This window comes from Danio rerio, chromosome 2, assembly GCF_052040795.2.
Source record: "Danio rerio strain M-AB ecotype USA chromosome 2, GRCz13ab, whole genome shotgun sequence".
NCBI lineage: Eukaryota > Metazoa > Chordata > Actinopteri > Cypriniformes > Danionidae > Danio > Danio rerio.
Genome location: NC_141022.1, coordinates 38,585,208 through 38,607,596, shown reverse-complemented (window position 1 = coordinate 38,607,596; position 22,389 = coordinate 38,585,208). Strand labels below are relative to the sequence as shown.

The following is a 22,389-nucleotide window of genomic DNA, read 5'->3' as shown; positions in this document are numbered from 1 at the left end:
ACAGCCTTCCTATACTGTTTACCATGCTACTCTGAATATTCGCTCTGAAATAGCATGTAAGTGTGGCAAAGTAATAAATGTAATTCCTGCACAACGCTGGCACTAACTAACCGGCGAATGACATGAACTAGTGGGTTTTCTGCTGTTGTGACACGGTGCGCGCGCTCGCGATTTTTTAGGGGGTGTGGCTTTGAATCAAAGTCCCTCCCCGCCGTCCAAAGATAATATGCTAAGCAGTTAGCTTTTTGGCAGATCACCTACTGCTCCTTTAACCATTACCTAATATATCCAAGTGCTTTCTTACTTTGCGTTCACACCGAAGGCAGCAAGAGTGCCTAGGTTCGCTCTGGCCGCCCTAGCTGTCTGCCTTTACTGCTCCAGCAGCAAGAGCGTTCACTACACTGATCTCTAATTAAAAGGAGCCGTAGCAGAGTATCAGCAATTCAGTTACATTCCCGCATACAAACATGCTCTCTAGCATGAAAATGTTGCACACCTTTCATTAGATTTGAATAGCCATTATTGGAAATGGAAGATCAAGATGTTGCATGTGGTGTGACTTTGCTCCACTTATCCAATATGTCCATATGTCTGAAATATTCTGAAGAAGCAATACAGTTTTGTACTGTTGTTGTAGTTAGCATGAGATTACAGCTTAAAAATATATATAACATTAATGCATATCAGTAACTCGCCAATATATATTTTTTTATTTATGTCCCTGTAGGAAAACATTGTAAATAACTGGAAATCCGGCGACCGCAATAATCAAACCCTTGGGAACAACTGTGGTCAGAACCAAAGTTCACAGTGTTCTCTGAAATTGAAGTGGTGGACTTCAACATTCAGATTGCTTGCCAACATAGCTCATTATCATAATGCTGACTAGATTTCAACTCTCCTCGACACCAACCCTGAAAAAAAAAACGTTCCGCGCCACTCCTCTCGCCACCTTCGGTGTAAACGCAGTTAGGAAAGTACACTTTATGTACATATCAGATGCAAGTACTGTAAAAAAAACTGCAAATATTAGAATACTCTTTAAAAATACTCATTTTAAAGACATAGTTCACAAATATTCTCACAATTTACTCTCCCTCAAGTTGTTCAATACCTTTATGAGTTTTGTTTTTCTGTTAAAAACAACATAAGACATTTTGAAAAATGTAACCTACTGACTTCCATACCAAAAAAAAAAAAAAAAAAAAAAAACTATTATAAAAGTCAATGGTTGCAGGATTACTGCACTAAAATATGTTATTTTGGGGTAATTATTCTGGGTAAAAAATAAATAAATAAATAAAAACAAAAAAATGTCCCCCTTTAAACACAATACATTTTATTTTGAGAAACATTTTAGAAATTTTGTTACAGTACACATATCAGGCTAAATAATTCAAATGAATCATCGACTTCTGCTGTTTTCGATAGTTTTGAAAACACGTATTTCTTTGCCATTTAAAATGACATCTTTGGATATCTTTTCTGCTGAGATACTGTTGTCCTAAAAAGCAAACATATATACATTACAAATACCATGGGAACGGTTATCGTCCCATGCCTATGTTCAACAGACGAAAAAATTCAAAGGGGTTTGTGATCAGTGAAAGCTGAGTAAATGATGACAGAATTTCTTTAGGGTTAATTATCCCTTAAAGTTGTGAAATAAAGTCAAACCATTTTAAAAGGGTTTAAGGGAGAGAAATTGTTTCTTCCAATAACTTTCAAACAGTATTACTGAAAGACACATCAGTTTGTTGCATTAAATGACAACATAATCACAAACAAATCAAAAAGTCATTAGTGAGCTTATTAAGTAAAGTACAAATTAAATTATTCATTAAAAATTTGTTTTTAAAAAAATCTAACGAACTATCATAAAAGTGCCAAAAAGAGCTACTTGAGTTGATGGGGAAAAAAGTGAATATGCCTAAAGAAAACAAAATCCACTTTTATGTTCAATGAAATCGCTTTGAAGCAGAGTTCAATACAGAGTGAGTAAAAAACGAGAAAAAAAAAATGTGTTAATTTGAGCGAACCATCCTCTACAATGAAATGGAAAAGCAAAGAGCCTATTCAAGACAGTCTGATTGGAACAAAAGCCTGTTGCCAATTCCAGTGTCCTTTTCCTCATAACAGCTCTTGCACTGTAGCACAAGCACACATCGCCGGCCCAGAAAAGCCTTATTGTGCTCCTTTGCTGGGCCGGTGGGTTAATGTAATGTGAAATATGAAGCGAGACTGCACAGGCCGTGGCTAGATTTTATAAACACTAATCAGAGCAGAGATGTTTTCTCCAAGGATGTGTGTTCCATAGGCCAGCACACATTAACACCGCTTAAAAACATGCACAGCCCATTTCGGCTTCATGGCAGTGGAGAGAAAGAGACGTGTCTTGCTTGTTTATGAGTTACAAACCCAACAGAAAAAAAAAAAACTGTGAATAGTAGGATGACACTAGTGATGTGCAAAGAGGAAAAAAATAAATCACATTATACTTTTAGATATTGGAAGTGCTGGGCTGAATTAATAACCCATTGTTTTTTTTGTTTTTTTTTTACAGCTTGCTGGTTGAATTTTTGAGGAACTTTATTTTTTATGTTACTGTAAATTTTGAATAGTAATTTTTTTAATACAGAAAAGAAAATTAAACTTTGGTTCCTGTCTGCGGAAATAATTGTTTTTTTTTTTTGTTTTTTTTTTTATAGCATTGGTATAGAACATTTCAATGTGGTGATGTCATTGGCCCATGAACATTTCCTGCTTGTTGTCAAACTATTTCATATCAGTAACAAGAGGCGATTCAATCATAACTTCATGATAAAACAAATATCATAACATTATTTACCAATATGCAGAACTTTTTTTACTCTTAAGCTATAGAAATTTCAAATGTAGGAAAGGAAATGCGTCAGGACCATTGTTATTGTTAAAATTGCTAAAAATGGTCCATAATTAGGGCTGTGCAGTATGACCAAAACTGTGTTTCATGGTATGAGAAAGTTTATATCACTGTAACAATATCTTTCACAAGATATTTTTAATAGTTATTCCAGTAAATCTACAAAATAGTTTTTTTTTTAATAATAAATTAGCTTGAATATTTAAGAAAAAGACTTGATCTTACTTGATTATTTTTAGATTTCATTTTTGATCCCTAAATATAGTAAACAAAATATGGCCGACAAGATTAACAACAAATTCCACTTTATGCCATATTTCACCATTTTGTGTGGACAGAGCTTATTAGTCTAAATACCCCAGCAGACACACAACATAATAGGAGGTTAATATTAGTTAGATTAAGGTCACCAGTGTTATTTTGACGTTCACTAACGCCGTGAAATGTGGCTGCACGGTGGCTCAGTGGTTAGCACTGCTGTCTCACAGCAAGAAGGTCACTGGTTTGAGTCTCGGCTGGGTCAGTTGGCATTTCTGTGCGGAGTTTGCATGTTCTCCCCGTGTTCGCATTGGGTTTTCTCTGATGCTCTGGTTTATAATAAAATTATATTGCCGTAGTTTGTGTGAATGAGTGTGTATGGGTGTTTCCCAGTACTGGGTTGTGGCTAGAAAGGCATCCACTGTAAAAACATATGCCATATTGGTGGTTCATTCCACTGTGGCGAAATCTGTAATAGAGACTAAGCCAAAGAAAAATGAATGAATGAATAAATGAATAAAGGAATGAATAAATGAATGAATGAACGAATGAATGAATGAATGAATGAATGAATGAATGAATGAATAAAGGAATGAATGAATGAATGAATGAATGAATGAATGAATGAATGAATGAATGAATGAATGAATGAGCGACATGAAATGACGTAGATTTTTGGTTGATTTTAGGTTGTGTTAGAAAGTGACCAAAATCCAATGTTGAGCCAACATCTTAAACCAACGTCAAATTGATGTCATAATGACGTCAATTAACGACATTTATTCATCAGGTATGGCAACCAAAATCTAACATCTGATAGACGTCATATTGGTAACATCCACACAACGTCAAGCTGTAACATCATTAGACGTTGATATGTTATTGTTTTTAGGCTGCGTTATAAAGTAACCAAAATGCACGTCTGTCAATTATTAGACATTGACCGTGGCCTGACGTTGGGTTGTGACATCAAATCGATTTTCATTTTCACATCCCACAACATTGGGGTACAACATCAATCTGACATTATGTTGACATCCAGTGCCTGCTGGGATCGTCTCGCATATAAAAAATATATGTCAAGTTACAGGCAAATAAAACTTAAATATGAAAATATCATTATGTAAACACTTTAAAAAAAAAACTAAATATAGACAATTACAATTCTTGTAATTACTGAAAATTAAGTGCCAGTCTCCCATAGAGCCTCCACCTCATGCATGTTGCATGTGAGTTAGCAACACCCACTTATTATTTTGCAATATACACAGAATAAAAAATGATTTTACGCTACACATTTCATTCCACTGATATGATATACAGTGCTTAGCATATATGTTCACCACTGACAAATCTATCTTTTTAATTCATATTTTTAATAGAAAGCTATACAATATTATATTTGTGCATACATTAGATTAGTCAGTACTAAAGCCAAACCTAGAGCTTATCTAACTAAATAACTTATGATAACGGTCCAAAAACTAGTACACCCAATTTTATGTTATAGAAAAATATTAAATACAAATTTATAAAGAGAAAATTTTGTAGGTTGTAATTTTTATCAATATTTTACTTGAATTGAATTATATTATCTTTCGATTTCTAAATATGTTTGGGGACTTAATTATTATTTTAATAAATAAATCTGTTTAATAAATCTGCTTTGTTTAAATGCACCATACATTGACAATATTCACTGACAAATGGATTAAAATATTCATTTTGAAATGGGGTGTGTTCAATTATGCTGAGCACTATATACTTTCATACCGCCCAGCTCTTGCTATAATGCTATGTTTGTCATAATTGTCATGCTATATTTAAAGATACTTCAAAATAGAAGTGACATCCCTCATGCACATATTCAAATGAAGGTGTCATTTCAGAGCCGCTGGTTATCCTTGACAGTCACTGCATGGTAAAACTCAACATGCCTCCTTTTGTGATCTACATAAGAAAGTAAGTCATTCACATTTACAACAAGTGGTTGAACAAAAGATAACAGACTATTCATATTTGACAGAGTTATCCCTAAAATCGTTTGTAAAAGTGTCCTTAAAGTCTCTTTGAAATGCCTCGGGGCATCTACACACAAGCACTTCCTTCAATGAACACAATGTTGACCAAAAGAATTTACATCAAATGACAACACAGCAGCGTATTTGAATGTAAATCTGCGAGTCTGCTCACAATTCCTCCCCTACTGTTCGCCAGGCGGAATCTATTTAAATATAACACTCGTCAGCAATTGTGTGGGCTTTTGTTTAAAGCTCAAGTCTCCCAGACGATCACTTGAATGCACTTGTCCGTTCAAATAAGACACACTCTGATATCGCTCTGCATGTGTTCGGCTGACAAATCAAGACTTTATTAGTTAGCTCCAAACGTCTATGAAAAGCAGCAATGACATGATAGCCGAAGCGCTTAGCGGAGATACAATGGATCCAAAAAAGAGTCAGTTTTCTCTTTTAACTACAAAGCAGGAAGGATGGCGATTGGCAAAGAAAACTTTATGTGGGAGTGCTCATCCATCTGCCCGCACAGATGGGGAGAACTAGCGAGCGAAAGACCAACATGAGCCAACCACACATCTACAAACAGTAGGTCAGAGCAAATATCCACATAACAGATCCACTGATTCCTGCTACAGCAGAAGGCCTGCGCGCGATGTATATCTATTTTCCAACAAACCGCCTCTTTTCAATCTTTATCTATTGACAAAGGGACAGGAAAGGCCGCTGCATGGAATATCAATGCGTCTGACTTTTATTGCGCTCCTCAAATCACTGTCATCCGATTGGCCTATTGCTTCAGGGAGGGGGAGAACAGGAAGCGGATGGCGGCGGATGGCTGTTTGGGAGCTCTGAGGGAAATCAATGATATTTGTTTAATTATTGGATGAGCTTAATCAGTTCCACTGCTGTAATTACTAGCACTGCCTTGAAGTCATTATAAAATCATTTGTTTTATGCCATCTCGGGGCTCAAATAATAAATACAAGCAATTCTGCTGTGGAATGTTTGGAAATTAAAGAAGAAAAATATTTAGTTTCTCTCGTTCCCTCTCTCCAGCGTTAGTTTGCATGGCTGCTGTAGACTGTGTCCTTTAGCAATATAGATTTGACACTTTGTCAATGATTGCTTGTGACAGCAGCCATTGACCATGTCTCTTCCACAACACCGCCGAAGTGTCGGGATACTAGCGATAATTGAAAATGACGTTGAATCAGAAAGATTAATACTGCATGTTGGCTCACATCTGTATCTCGGAGGGTGTGCGTTTACAGAGCTGCAAAATAAAATAGGATCAGCAGTCATTTTCATTCCCAACATTAAGCAGAGGAAATGTGCGAGCGGATAACATATTAAGTTAATGATACAATTCTAACTAATTGAAGACAGATGGAATCTTCACTGGAGCAAATAATTGTTTTACTCTATAATAACATCACTTAACAAGCGCAGGATCTGGAGCAAAGCTGATTGGCTGATGGAAATGTGACCTCACGCATACTTGGAGGAAACAAGTGTTTAAACTGTGTGAAAAAAAAACAAAAAACAAGTCTAACTATACTTTTGGCAGTTTGTGCAAGTCATGTTTAGACTGTTTATCTGCAGGGTGAAATAAACAAACAGGCAATTTTAAAATGTGAAAACATTCCATTTTTTAGTTTCCTTTTATTGAATGTGTTTGCCTTGGATCAAATCAAAGTGTCAACTTTTAATCACAGTGTAGAAAACACATGTTTTTTTTAAAGAAGCAACCTTCAGCTGCTTATTTCTGTCTGGACGGAAATAAACTTGTTAAGATCGACTAACATTTTGAACAGTAAAGCTCAGATTACAGGAGCTTTTAAATTGTAACCTGTTAGAAAATCTGATTGCTTGCTTTTCTTCTACATGGATTAAAAATTCAGTTATAGTTGTCACACATTATTAAAACATCTGTAAATGCATTACATTGTCAGCAAATAAACATCGGATCCAACTGATGTCCTGATATTTCTTTAGATTGTCAGGAAGAAAGAATCAAAGATAAAGCAGCTAGTCATGGGCCGGTTTATGATTCTGATGGTATGATAACCTTGGTTAAACATATCAGGGGTTGATGGTATTGTGATTACTGAACTAAAATATATTCTTTTTTATTGTCAGGGCAAAAAACAACAACTTTTTCACCCTATAAACACAAAATATTTCATTTCAAGAGTTCACACTTAACTGATGATTTATAATAAAGCGTATTTGACATGCTGTCCCAGGACAACCCTGAGCTTAGAATATCTTTGAGCCCAGGGTTCCCTCCTGTTTGAAGGGCGAGAAAAAAGTTTGAGCTCATGTACTGTAGGTCTTGAGAACTCCCCTGCTTGGAACGTGCTGATATATACCTGACTAAGAGTTGTCTTAAGATGCTATTTTGAACTAATCAGTTTACTGATTACGACCAGCTCAGATAGGGGTGGAACCAGCAGTGTTCTCGCTGTGAGGCAACGGTGCCAACCACAGGGCCACCGTGCAGCCCTATCAGAGAAGGGGAGGAGTAGAGGTGGAAGGGGGGATTCTTCAAGACTAAGATGACTGGAGTAGAAAGCTCTGGTTATTTTTAGTGTGTCAGTGTGTCATCTGATTGGTACAAAATACAGAGCTAATGTGGAACCAGCTGTTCAATCATAAGCATGTGATCCTTGTAAAACTAGTTTATAAATAAACCACACTTTAAGAAATATTTATAAAAATTTGGAGCAGTAAACATGTCTAAATAATTCAAATAACTCATTGACTTCTGCTGTATTCATTTCTTTTAAAAACACAGATTTCTTTACAATGTAAAATGGAATTTTTATATATATATATATATTCTCTGCTAGAGATACTGTTGTGGTAAAAAAAAAAATAAATCATACACATACCTTAGGAACAGTATAGCTATGGGTGCATCGGTTCAATCTACCCACGCTTTGGTATGTATCACATTTTTGGGGTCATGGTTTCGGTACAATACGGTTAGTGCTTAGAAAAAAAATGCACACAGAACAATTCAAAGAATAATGAATAATAAACAATAAACATTTATTGAGTAATAAACACCTGACAATGCAACAGCTTCACACATACGACTGTAGATTTTCATGTTCTTCCATTAATTAAATAGAAGTAAGGGCATTTTGGAAATTGTATGTTCAAATAAATTGCTTAAAGAAATAGAAAAAGCTTAAATGTCCCCTTTTTCTATTTTACATCTCGACTCAACAGTCTCAACCAATTATGCAGATAATAATTATGTCAACACATCTTAATAATTTAGCTCTTTTAAAGCATTGATTAGTTCTGTTTACATTATGTTTGCATTCCCAAGGCAACAACAAATTTTGATTTATGATTTCTGTATGATTTTATTATGATTCCAGTGAGCTCCGTTTCACTTATTAACATCATCTTAGAGAATGAAGAAAGAGAGAGCATTCAGCTTTTCTCTCTTAATTCAGCAGGAATTGTTTACACATTGTTGACAAGTTGAGAAGAAAAATTTTCTTACTAGATAGCGGGTTAACAGAGTGAATAGCGGGAGTGATGAATACAGAGTGAATAGTGGAAGAACACACAGCAAAAGCTGGACTAAAGTAACAGACCTGTTGTATGTCCGCGTCCGTATGGAACATTCTGGGTCTGGACACAGACTCGATTAGCCTGTTGGTGACCACTAATCTAGACTATCTTTGCAGCAACAACAACAACAAAAACTGCATTTATTAAGTTTTTGTCTCTGTCTGAACTTACATTGACTGTCTGTTGAAACACACTGAGAGCAACTGAGCATTTGCACTGTATTTTCTTCAATAGCCATGCTGAAAACCACAGAAACTCCACACGCAGTCAATGACATGTGAGCAAACGTGATGTTAACAATAGATTTATATACTATGAGGTGATTGGACAGATCTTCACACATGTAATTGATGTGAAAGGTAATCGAAAGCATATAAAAAAGCAGAACTGCTTTGTTGCAGTTGTCTTTATTAACAAACCAATATTAATACTGCATATTCTGAACTGTGGATCACAGGGCACACCAAAGCGCAGGAGGACAACGAGATGATACGTTTTTTATTTAACAAAGCACCCTTGCATCCCTAGATATAGCTGAAAATTTTGACCGTTTTAAATCCTTGACTTTACCAAACTGCGGTATAGTTTGAAAACTGTTATTGTACCATGCCTAAAAGTAGCTTAATTCCAATATACATATATTATATATTATATATATATATATATATATATATATATATATATATATATATATATATATATATATACACACAATTATTATTATTATTATTATTTTTGATAAGCATAATTGCTTTAAGAGTTGTCATTTTCAGCATAGGTGTGTATTAATTCATGTTGTAGAGCTTTTGCCACAGATCTTAATTTACTCATACATTAAAAAACCCATTATAAAAACCTTGAGGCAACCAGTGGGAAATTAGTCCTTCAGGTTTTGATGTCACGGCTGCAGGACTCTATTTGTGTTTGTCACTCAGTATTGATAAACACTAGTGGCTGATGACTACCTGCTGTCTTCTCATTTTTTATCTTTCATGTGCTTCTCTTTTAGACACACACACTACAGATCAACACACTTGACCATTCTTGACAGAACCAAAGAAATACCTGGCTCGTTTTTACGCATTTGTAAATCACTTTTGATTTATTCATTTGTTCCATTTCCTCCAGTGCTTTACAGTGTAATCAATCGCCCTGTTAGCTGGCCCTGATCGAATGTGAGCTGATAAGTCAAATGTTCTTTGTCACTGAGTACTATATAACAGCGTTTTTTAGCCTTCTATCGATTGCTGATTTTCTTTGGCTGTGCAAAGCTTTTCAATATGCCAGAAGTTGAGCATTTATCTAAAATTGTCAGGCAACTTGTCAGGTATACCTGATATAAGGCCAATAAGAACGCCAATAAGAACACATATACAAAAACTTAAACTGCTGACTTGTTGCATTTTCACTATTAAACGTGCTGTAAGCATTATTTATTTATTTATTATATTATATTTGTGTGTTTTTTTCTGAATACCAAGCATAAAATGTCCCGACTACCTGACAGATATCACTGAAATAGGTGTCCTGAGAAATCACCTGTTTCTGACAGCTTCTGTGAAAAGCAAAAGCAAAAAATGCACAGCACACTGTTTTAGCAAATCAGACCAGCTCTACAAGTAAATCATTTGTGTTTCCCATCTAAGACTGTAACTTAAGGATGCTGGAAAACGGAGATGAGGATCCACGTGCAACTTCATTAAGAAGTAGTCGGGGAGATAATAGTCAAATACAGAAGCAAACAAGTACAAACATGGAAATCCAGAAAAGTTGTCAGGGAACACACAAATAGTTGATGCAGGTGGCAGACAACATAAACAAAAGAACAAAGTGAGGGTCAAAACATGGAGAGACTAAACCAGAAAAAGCTTTGTAATGTTAAAGGGTTTGCACCAACAAGACTCAGCAATGTGAGTGTCAATCTGATAAGTTTATATAGTCTGAGTGATAAGTAGGCCCACAAGGAATCTGCGCAAATGTGTAACTCGGAATTTATTCAGTTTTTATTCAGTAATGTACTACTTTTTATTTAATATATTAAAGTGTAAGTTATGATACTCCGCTGGATACTCCCAAAATAATTCCGCAGAAATCCGCAGATTTTTACCAAAATTCTCAGCAGAAATAGCAAAAAACGTCCGCAGATTCTGTCTGGCCCTAGTGATCAGTCCTTAAGCAGCTCCCACCTGTGTATGTGTAATCAGAACAGCTCCAGAACAGGTGTGTGTGTGTGTGTGTGTGTGTGTGTGTGTGTGTGTGTGTGTGTGTGGTGCCTGAAGGGAATAGTAGTTCATATGGTGGCAGAATTGTACTCCGGGTGAAAATGCATGTTTTCCAGCGATCTGCAAAGCCTAGATTGCTGGTGATCGTGACAAAGATGATATTTTTTAAAAGTGAAACATGCTCTGATTTTCATTCATTTAATAATTCATGAATAAATAAATAATGAATAATATAGGGCTGGGCGATAAAATTGGTATAGATATTTATTAGCTGAACACCATTGTCAATATCAATAAAAATTTCTTAAAAAAAAGATTTAGTATGTAGTTTCGGTGTGAAGTGTTTTAGGTTTATTAAAATGTGGCTGCTGAGCAAGCGCCTTGGAAGCAATGCCAATAAACTTAGGGTGTAAGTTTGTATAAATAAAAGAAGTGCCGTACAGCAGCAGGGAGAAGATTGTAAATAAAAACGAATGCAAGGATGGGACCAGAGTGGCTTTTTGGTTTCTTTTTTTGTGCATCCCAGCCACTAGCTCCCCATCTGAAAAGTTTTTAACATGAGGGCTAATATAGTCATTCAACTTTACAATTTGTAATGTTGCAGTATGTGTTTGAATAATAATGGCTGGTTCCTTTACTTGAAAGCTCAGATTTGATTACCATAATTTGTGTTGTTGACAGACATATTTTTATTATTATTCATAACTTAAAGTTTGCTTTGATTGTTCAGTATTTACGCTTTACCATTGCACACACTGTGACATTGTATTTATCAGGTTTAAGAGTCTCTTTAACTCTGCATTTTATTATAAAGAGATCAGATATTTAGTTTAAATATTTTTGACTATTAAAACTATTAGTAATGCCTTAGTAATGTTAACATTTACATTGCTGAAGTAATGCCACACAGAGCAAGAAAAACTTCAAATGTCTTCATGCTATTTTAAAGGTTAATAAATGAGTTTTTTGACATTCTATATATTTGTTTGTTTGTTTTTTTGTCAGTGATCCTCTTTGATGCGCCATTGAGTTCTTCACACACAGATTTCAGAGAGCGGTTCATCCTCTGATTTTTCCATCAATAAAGCCCGACTTGTCAGCGAACTTGTCAATTTGCAAATTGAACTGAAAATGTTGCTAAGGTAGGATGTTGCTTTGATATATCCTTATTTAAATATAGATGTATCTGTACTAACTTATATAATGTGCTGAAGGAAGCAAAAAAGACGCTACATTACAGTATGTGCAGTTTTTTTTCTTGCCCCTTCTGACTTCATAATCAAGTGTCATCCATGCATAGCAGCCTCACCTTTTTTGTTTGTAATGTCTAAAACAGTCTGTTCAAGGATTCTGTCTTTCTAAAGCCCCTCTTGCTAAGGGGTCTACTCTATTCTGATTGGTCTTGAACCATTATTGAACAAAATGCGCATTGTCATATAAATCAAAGTTTCACTTGTTTAGAGGAACAACAACAATGAATTTTACGTTAGCATCTGTGTCTGTTTAAAAACAAATTAAACTCTTTTAGGTGTCAACAACTACAGTGTTTCAGGTTGTCATGGACAGTCAGTGGAAACCATAGACTGGCACTGTGTAATTTTATTTTCAAACCTACAGGCTGCATATTCATTTCAGGCAGTTCAGAATTAATCTCTTTTGGGAACTGCAGAGACAGGTAATAGGCAAAAAGAGCATAATAGGTGGATTTTAAAAACATGTTTGAATGCAATAAGAGTGTTGGAGTTTTGTTTGAGTGTTGCTAGAGGTGCAGAAATGAACCCCTGCATCTTTAAATAATGTTAATGAATCTGTTTTTACTTGGAGGATTTCTTGCACACTCCGAAGCAGTTCAATCCGATTAACTCACTAATCAGATTAGCCAAATAAACATTAATCCCATTAATTTAGAGCATCACGCTGCAGTTCAGTCATTGTCTGATATGCTGAAACGACCATGAAGCCAAAAGCCCACTTTCAAATCAAAGCGAGAGCTCGCCGGCTCCCCCTGCTGACGGCACTGGTGGTCTAGGAACAGACTAGGAGGATTAGAGAAGGTAAAAAAACAGGTGCACAAGCAGCAGGCAAGTCATTTTCTACCTCCATCACTTGCTCTCTTTGGATCCACGTATTATTTAAAAGATAGCTTGGCTTTCAGAAGGTGAACACCTGAAAGAGATCAGAGACGGCGAAGCATTTATCATACAGATTGAACCTATGACAGAACAGACCACGGCTTCATGTTTGAGGGGGTGAACGTTAAACGCTTTTTTTTTTTTTTTGTATGGTATAATTTGCTTTAGCAACAACAGTTTCTGCTGCCTAATGTGTCCTTGGCTTAAGCTGTTCAGTGAGGGTTGGTAATTAAATTGAGAACAATAATGCTCAAAATGGTCATTTCAACAGCAGGAGTGCATTAAAAATCGCACACAAACTGCAAGAAAAAAATAGCGTTAAGGCAAACGGATCCATCAGCTAAGCTGTATTTAAGTCAATGACAAAAAGAATAGTCACTTGAAAGCCATTTAATGGCAGTTGAACAGCGAGGGCATAGAGTGCAGCCGCCTCAGCCTGCTTTCATTTTGGACAATGATCCTCGGGTGGTCCAATATATGACGCCAGAGTTCTTTTTAAACATTCACGTTTTTCCACAGAGTGCATGCAATTGGAGCCCTGGCTTAATTACCATTTAGCAGTCTAATAGCAAGAGTAGACGAGTAGAACTTCTGCAACACACTCACTGCTGGGCACTGAGCACAGGCAAAGCCCCCGGACTGAAATATTATGTAAATTATTAATTTCCTCATAGACTAACACAGTTGAGCTATTTGGTTACCCACAGGCGTGCAGCTACATGTTAATTAATCTCACAGAGAAAGAAAAGTATCAGAAACTCTAATTGTATAAAATGCATTAAATTAAAGCAAGTCGCTGTGGCTCAGATGCATTTAGATATAACTTAAAGGTCACTCTCTTTTTAAAAGCGCAAAACTACTTTTACTATAAAATTGGTTGATTATAATAACGATTTGAACCACAATGCATATTAAAGTTTTAAAATAATTTTATTTATATATACTGTAGCATTTGTCAGCAAAATCACATGCCTTTTATGTCAAGATTTCACTATATATTAAAGATATATTGATTGTTAGTATACTTTTACATGCCAACAAAGCAAACATGTTAATAAATGTATTCATCCCCATGTAGGATTCCTTCACTGGTCAGAAAAATATAGCAATCTGTAAAATAAATAAATAAATAAATAGATTTACATAGCTCGCATATAAACAAACATATTTCTACTATTTATTAATATTTTACTGTACAGCTGGCTATATTCAGTATAATTTATATAGTAAACGCTATTTTAAATAGCATTTTACAGCAAAACTACATGCATGTATATGACTTCAGACTAATAATAAACACAAAAATCCATGATTTGTCATTATAATAGTGTTGCATCACTTTTAATCAGAAATCTTGCATCATCATAAATTTTGCCATCCTTTACTGTGTTGCACTTTTATGATTTTTGTGGGGCTGCACAATATAAATATTGCAATGTATGCAAGATTGAGTCTGGATTATACCTGAACAAGAGCTACAGAAAATGCAACAAGAACAAAAATGTTTTTCTTACTTTTTGTCAATTTTGTAGTCCAAATATCTACATTTTAAAGCGAAACAAGACTATTTTACTTACCCTGCCCACTGGCAGATAATTTTGCTTGTTTCAAATTAAATCTCTTAATTTTGCATTATTTCTTAAGAAATTGGAAACAAAAAAATATTTTTTTACTTGATCTAAGAATATTTAGATATTTGATTGCAGATACTGACGCAGATGTTCACCCACATCCTCCCCACCACCACCAAGCTGGCCCTGTCCAGGGAGGCAGGCTCGACACCTGCCTTCAACGCTGCAGCGTATGCATGCGTCTGAGCTCCAGTAGTCAGCGGGTGCTTTGAGCACAAAACTCAACGTCGGACAGTTTATCAAGGATGGATCGCGTCTCACTATAGTTGTTAAATGATATTTAATTTATCTTGTCTCTATCTAACCACTCTTCGATCTTTTGAATATATCAGGTAACGTGTCACAGCATCAGTACACTGCTTCAATCTTTCGCTTTCACGCTTGTACTTAGTCATTTTAGCGAAAACCTCAGATACTGTTTGTTGATCCAATTAAAGTATTAAAAAACCATTAAAAACAAATGTTATTGTAAGGAAGATAATTAAACCATTGGTAAATTGAGTTAATAAATAAAATTGATAAAACTTATAGAGATGGAAGGTTAGTGATTGGATGGATGTTAGCCCAATTGGGTAGCTTTACATCAGGGGTCTCAAACTCGCGGCCCGCGGGCCATTTGCCCGCTTCATGTTCAGAAGAAATAATTAAAACTGTTAATAATGACATTTGAGGACTTTTTTTTGTGAAATCCCTTATGCGGCCCAGCCTCACCCAGACTTTGCCTCCTGCGGCCCCCAGGTAAATTGAGTTTGAGACCCCTTCTTTACATTGATATAGGAAAATTAAGACCTGTTAAAAATTATTTAAGACCTACAACACAATATATCAATGAATTTAAGACTTTTTAAGGCCTAAAATTTTGTTTTTAAAATTTAAGACATTAAGACTTTAAGACACTGTGGATACCCTGCTTTTTTTATTTATTTTTTTATTGTGTGAAAATGCTATTTTATATTTAATATTCGAATTATGCACAATTTTCAGTACCCCTGTTCTGGCAAATGAATGTGTCAATAGCTCTTTCAGATGAACCGAACATTTTCAAATGTATATTTGTTGGTCCACATCATTGATTTACATTTCCATAAATTTGAGAGCGAGCGTTCTGATGGCTGCATGTTTAATAGATAGGCCTGTGCGCTAGCAGGAGTTGGTGCGTGTTATCTGCATTCTCAGACTCGGGGAAAGCTTTGAAATCGTGCCTAAGACTAATGAAAGAGGAGCAGGAGGAAGGAAGAAATGAGCAGCGGAGAGGTGTGATCTACCTACGGAGAGATTACCATGTACCCCTGGGCTCTCATCTTACACTGTGCGGGGAGGCGTTCGCTATCGTTCCTTCGCATGGCAGTGCGGTGAAGAAAAGGTCTCGTAGCTGAGGTGTTAAGATTTATACTCCAGTTATAAATCTGCAGAAAGTATCCCCCATGCCAGATTTTTAATATCGTGCCGATACCACACGCTCTGCCCGTGGACAATATGTTCAACTGACTTTGACAAATCAAACACTTAAGAAATACGACAATATCCTTCACAGTGCAGCTCTGCGGGGAGGAGGAATGGATGCACAACAGCGAGCGCAGGAATATTTCTCTGAAAAAAAAAAGGTGGCACAGGATGTAGTGGAAGAAATAAACAGCCAGTTTATCCACAGGATGGATGGTGACATCATTATCTGCCCGTAACAGCATCCTCCAACTATTTGGATGGAAAGTTTTCCACCTGCACAAAATAATTGCTCACTCTGGGGTATGGCGAGACTGACATGCAGGCAACATCTATGCAAAAAAGGCACAGAGCAATCGGGCTGTTTTTGATCGATTCTTCAACAAACTGCATTTAGATTTGAAGGAAGCAGCTGTGACAGTTTATGTCAAACTTGCAAGTAATTGAGCAGATCCCAAATAAAAATGGTAAACAAACACTGTGTATCCAGTTTTGCATTTATATTTTTAAATAGCATATGTACACAGCATAAATTAGACACAAAAAATATAGTATTACACATTTAGATGACCATAAAATAATATCTATCCCAATTATATAGCATTAACAAAAAATAAAAGTGAATTTTAGACTTTTTTGTACATAACTGTTCATTTTCTTTTTATTATTTTAGGTTTTTTAAAATAAATATTATTATACAATTGTTTTTAATCATATAGTTATCATTCAATTTAACGATACATGCCAAAAATAAATTCAAAAACTTTGTTAGGTCTAGTTTGAAAGAGAATATTAAATTAAAAACTTGCATTTTATTTTCAAAATTAAATCTTAATCCTGAAATACTAAACATAAAAACAACGAGGTTTTACCCATTTTATAGATTTTTGGTAAAATATGACCAAATTTAAAATAGTGACATCTATCTTCCTTTACATATTGTAACAAGTAAAGGTCAGTGTAGATCCTTAAAGTGATATGTTAAGCTGAATGGCTCTAGAAAACTATTTATATTCATTTATGAAAATATAAATCCCTACATACAAACCCATATACTAAACTACTATATTTATATACTATTAATTATTATTATGGGGCGACACGGTGGCGCAGTGGGTAGCATGTTCGCCTCACAGCAAGAATGTCGCTGGTTTGGGCCCCGGCTGGTTCAGTTGGCATTTCTGTGTGGAGTTTGCATGTTCTCCCGTGTTCGCATGGGTTTCCTCCGGGTGCTCCGGTTTCCCCCACAGTCCAAAGGACATGTGGTACAGGTGAATTGGGTGGCTAAATTGTCCATAGTGTATGTGTCTGAATGAGAGTGTATGGGTGTTTTCCAGTGATGGGTTTGAGCTGTAAGGGCATTTATATACTATAAATTATTATTATAAGTTATCCGTCTTCGCAAATTAACTTTATATCCTGTACTATATATTACATGTAATTTATGTAAAATAGTATAGTCCATAATTTAAATTTACGTGAATAATTTTTAGACAAAAACATATATTTGTTACTCTGAGTGACTATGGAGCACTATTTCGCCAGTACAGTACAAAAATATAGTATAATATTAACATAATTAATAAATGTAAACAAACCATTGTCTATGAGTTTGTAGACATACTTCCATACCAAAAATACTTCCATACAATTGTAAATTAATTATCCCCAACATTTCCATCCTAAATTTCTAACTGTTTAGTTTAACTGTATAGTTTAAATTACAAATTTTACTGCAAGTAAAGTTCTACCATCATAACTTGCATTAAAACAACACACAGAACCAACTTCATCAAAACCATCAGGGAAATATCCTTCCCAGTACATGCTTGCGCTTGTGAATGAATCAAAAGCAGCATCCATAAACCGAGACACCACTTTCAACTGCAAACTGAAGAACTGTTGTAACGGAATCCACTCAATGCATATTCAAACACATGCAAATGATGCAATCAAAGAAGAAACCTGCTCCAGTTCCCCTGATGTGACTTCAGTAACCTGACATTCAATCTGAAGCTCATGATGATCATATTTTGATTGACGCTGAAGCCTCAAAACCCCAATCAGCCCCCGCAGCCGCTACGAGAAAGAAAGCACAAGCTGCTCAACTTACCTAGTTTTGGAAAGCGGCGCTGTAATTGCCTCAGACCTTCACCTTATCTGCTCCTCCGTGGTCCTTGAGCAGCTCTCTCCGGCTCACAATGTTTCTGGCAGAGGTCTATTGATTGGTCAAGCTGTGTTTTCTGTAGTCTATTGTTGCCACGGGTTCGACTGGAGCTCCTCTCTGGCTGCCTGTCGCGGCTGCAATGAGGAGGCTGAGCAACGTGTGCACCTTGCTCTCGCTCTAACTCCGTCTCTTGCTCTATCCGTCTCTCTCTCTCTCTCTCTCGGGCAGCGACACCCCCTGTTTCATTCTCTTTCCTTCCCCGAGCCTCCCTATGCCTCTCTACCCCCTGTCTTGTTCTCTTTCGCTCTCTCACTGTATTGATCTTCCAGCGCTGGCATTCTCCTCCTGCAGCCTCTAGAGGGTGTTCCAATAGCCGACAGTAGCCGGTCCAGAACTAATCCCACTAGCTTCAGTTGGGCTCCGCTCTGAGAGACGAGAGAGAGAGAGAGAGAGAGAGAGAGAGAGAGAGAGAGAGAGAGAGAGAGAGGGAGACAAAAGGATGAGATTTTGAGTCTCTCTCACACACTGTATATAAAAAGCCAGTTAAATTTACAGTAAAAGCTTTTTTTGGCACGAGTGCATTGTAAGAACAACAGAATGACAATGTTTTAGGAATTACAGCAAAGTATATAATAGCTCTCTGTAACAGAATGGGATGTTAGGATTCCAACAAATTAAAATACACAAATAAAATAAACTGCGCTCTAATGTGGTTGAACATACTTAGTTGAAAGTCAAATATTTAGCATGTTTAACATCTAAATGATCATTTGCTTAATTACACTCATTCATTTTCTTTTTGGCTTAGTCTCTTTATTATTTGGGGTTGTTTATTAATCAACCGCCAACTAATCCAGCAAGTGTTTTACTGTACACAGCGGATGCCCTTCTTCCAGCTGCAACCCATCACTGGGAAACATCCATTCACACTCATACACTGCGGACAATTTGGCTTACCCAATTCACTACTGCATGTCTTTGGACTTTCGGGGAAACCGGAGCACCCAGAGAAAACCCACACGAACACAGGGAAAATATGCAAACTCCACACAGAAATGCCAGTTGACCCAGCCGAGGCTTGAACCAGTGACCTTCTTTATTTGCTAATTTTTTATTAGCAAAAAAGCCTCATAGGATAATATTAATTGATTTGTGCTAAAGTTAAAATACATTTTGTCATTTTTAATGATTAAATAATTTTGCTGTCATTACTTTAACTGTATTGTTTAACACAGTGTTTCTTAAAGTGGGGGTCGGGAACTCTTGTGGGGTTGTGAGACAGGGAGTCGCTTGGTGATTTCCAAAAGTTGATTTTATAGCACCAGGTTAAATTCTCTGACACCTTGATGGCAATTAAATACATTAAAAATAAATACAGTGCAGTGTTAAAACAGTGTTAAGTTCAACAAATTAATAAATGTCTATTAAAAAAATGATAGTCTATGGTTGTTAGACTGTTGCACTTTTTTGTGTTGTCAAATTGCTTGTGTTTATACAGCCCTATTGTTGTGTGTGCAACATTTATATGTTTATAATGCCCTTTAAGGAATGTGTTGCAAGTCACTGGCATTGTTATGTTGGTGGTACCGGGCTAAAAAGCTTGGGAACCCCTGCTTTAACAGATGAATCAGTGATTTCTTTCATATATAAAGGCACATCATGTAAGTACTCTGGTCACAGAGTATGCATGCTTGTAAACTTAAAAGCAAGCAAAAACAAGGTTGCATTCAAAAGTGATACATGTTGATAATGGCTCCCTGGTGAACATACATTATATACAATAGGATATGAAAAAAAATCAAATAAATAAATTTAAAAAAATAAAATAATATATATATTTTTTTTAATTACGGACATATGTTAGTTTTCTGAATATTGTTAGAAAAGCTTAGGATAATATAAGTCATCAACATGAATACTGCTGTAGTATTTATTATTATTATTATTATTATTATTATTATTATTATTATTATTTGGAACTTTCAATAATAGAATTCTTACAGTGTCTACATAAGAAATTCTAATAATAACATTTTTGAAAATAAAATGTCAGAATAAAACAATAGCTGCAATTTAGATATGCGCATAAAAAATGGTTGATGGAAACGCCAAGATGCTCATACATTTTTTGAAAATGTGTATAAAAAACATATGCGCATAACTGAGCAGGATAAATTTTTATTCAATAAGACAAGATGCGCATAAAAAAAAAAGTCATGCAATTTTGTAATAAGAGATCATGTATCATAAATAAAACAGTGTTTTAGATGAGATTTAGAGACATCTATGATTAAGATGAAAATTATGGTTATTATAAGTACAGTACATATCTTACAACATAGTATCTTACTGTACTCATACAAGCAACAGCCACAGCATATCACCCTGCAGCCCAAATACTGGTTACTTACTGAAGCTAAGCAGGGTTGAGCCTGGTCAGTACCTGGATGGGAAACCACATGGGAAGACTAGGTTGCTGTTGGAAATGGAGTTAGTTAGGCCTGCAGGAGGCGCTCAATCTGTGGTCTGTGTGAGTCCTAATGCCCCAGTAAAGTGAAGGGGACACTACTATCAGTGAGCGCCGTCTTTCAGATGAGACGTTAAACTGAGGTCCTGACTCTCTGTGGTCATTAAAAATCCCATGACACTTCTTGTAAAGAGTAGGGGCGTAACCCTGGTGTCCTGGCCAAATTCTCTCCATTGGCCCTTACCATTCATGGCCTCCCATTAATCAAATTGGCTGTATCATGGTCTCTCCATCCCACCAATATCTAGTGTGTGGCGAGTGCACTGACGTCGTTGTCCTGTGGCTGCCGTCATCATCCAAGTGGATGCTGCACACTGGTGTTGGTGAGGAGAGACCACCTTCATGATTGTGAATCGCTTTGGGTGTATGGCCATACACATTATTTATGTACTTACACCACAGACTGAATTTTTAAGCATTTTAAGCATTAATAAAACAGTGTGTTTTAGATGTGATTTCGAGATATTTATCATTAAGAAGAAAATTATGGTTATTATAATTACTGTTTGCATCTTACAACATACATGTACTCCTAACAACCAAAAAAAAGACAGGTCAGACAAAAACCAAAACTGTATCAGGGTAAGATAAAATGATGCTATATGCATTGTCTTGCTGAATAGATTTAAAATTTATCTGCAATCAAGCAATTTAATAATGGCTTTACATAAATTTACAGTACATTTGCATGTAATGCCTCATTAAAGGTTCTCTGCTAAAACTGTTGTCATTATTTTAAAATTGCAAAGAAAAAAATTTCACTCCTTCACTCTCACCATCTCTCCCTTTCTCCCGGGCAAAGTGCAATCTGTGCTGTCAGCTGGGCAGCGGGACCCCTGCCTCAGTGAGAAACAGTGAAACTGAGACGGGCATTAATGTTTCAGCAGGCAGTCTGAAGCAAATGAATACAAACAGAGAAGGTGAAGTCATATCCCCGCTGCGCTGGTCTTTACGAATCAAAATTGGAAAAGAACCTTTATAGCACCTCCTAGGAGGATGTCAGACTATTATTAGTTGATACGTTTCATCATATTGTCATGGTGACAGTTGTTCAACTCGCCTTTCAGGAATATATTTTGCACAATCAGCATTAGTGCTAGCAGCTCAGATGTGATGTAACAATCTGTCAATAAATCAACAGGCCTGTGGCGGGACACGCGAGGAAAATTACTCAGGGACTAAACATGCTGTGATTCTCAAACGAGGCAAAGTGGTCACATACAGTAATACAGAAAAAGAAACCTTTATGCTTATATTGTCTTATTGATGTGTAAAATATGGTGGAATAAGTACTCCTTCTAAACAGAGTTAATATTCAGCTTAGTTATTATATTGACTATACATAAAAGCAATGCCTTTCAGTAGCTATAGAAATAGTTTTAAAACACAGTTTGGACAAGTCCAGTCTGAAACACAAGATTTTGTAACAATTATATTATGTTGTGGGTCAATTTGACAAAATGCACAATATAAAAGATATCACTGTTTTTTACACACA

The 22,389-nt window shown here is 36.0% G+C and overlaps 1 protein-coding gene across 9 annotated transcripts in view; it reads right to left on the bottom strand.

The window, feature by feature from the left end:
• The window catches only part of tnr (tenascin R (restrictin, janusin)), a 239,942-nt gene extending 221,428 nt beyond the window's left edge, over positions 1-18,514 (bottom strand). For 8 of the 9 annotated variants that reach the window (XR_015477582.1, XR_015477583.1, XM_087238912.1 and 5 more), the window contains exon 1: positions 18,311-18,505. The gene's annotated coding sequence lies outside the window, so the exon portion shown is untranslated. 9 annotated transcript variants of the gene reach the window in all.
• Positions 18,515-22,389: the final 3,875 nt, after the last annotated feature.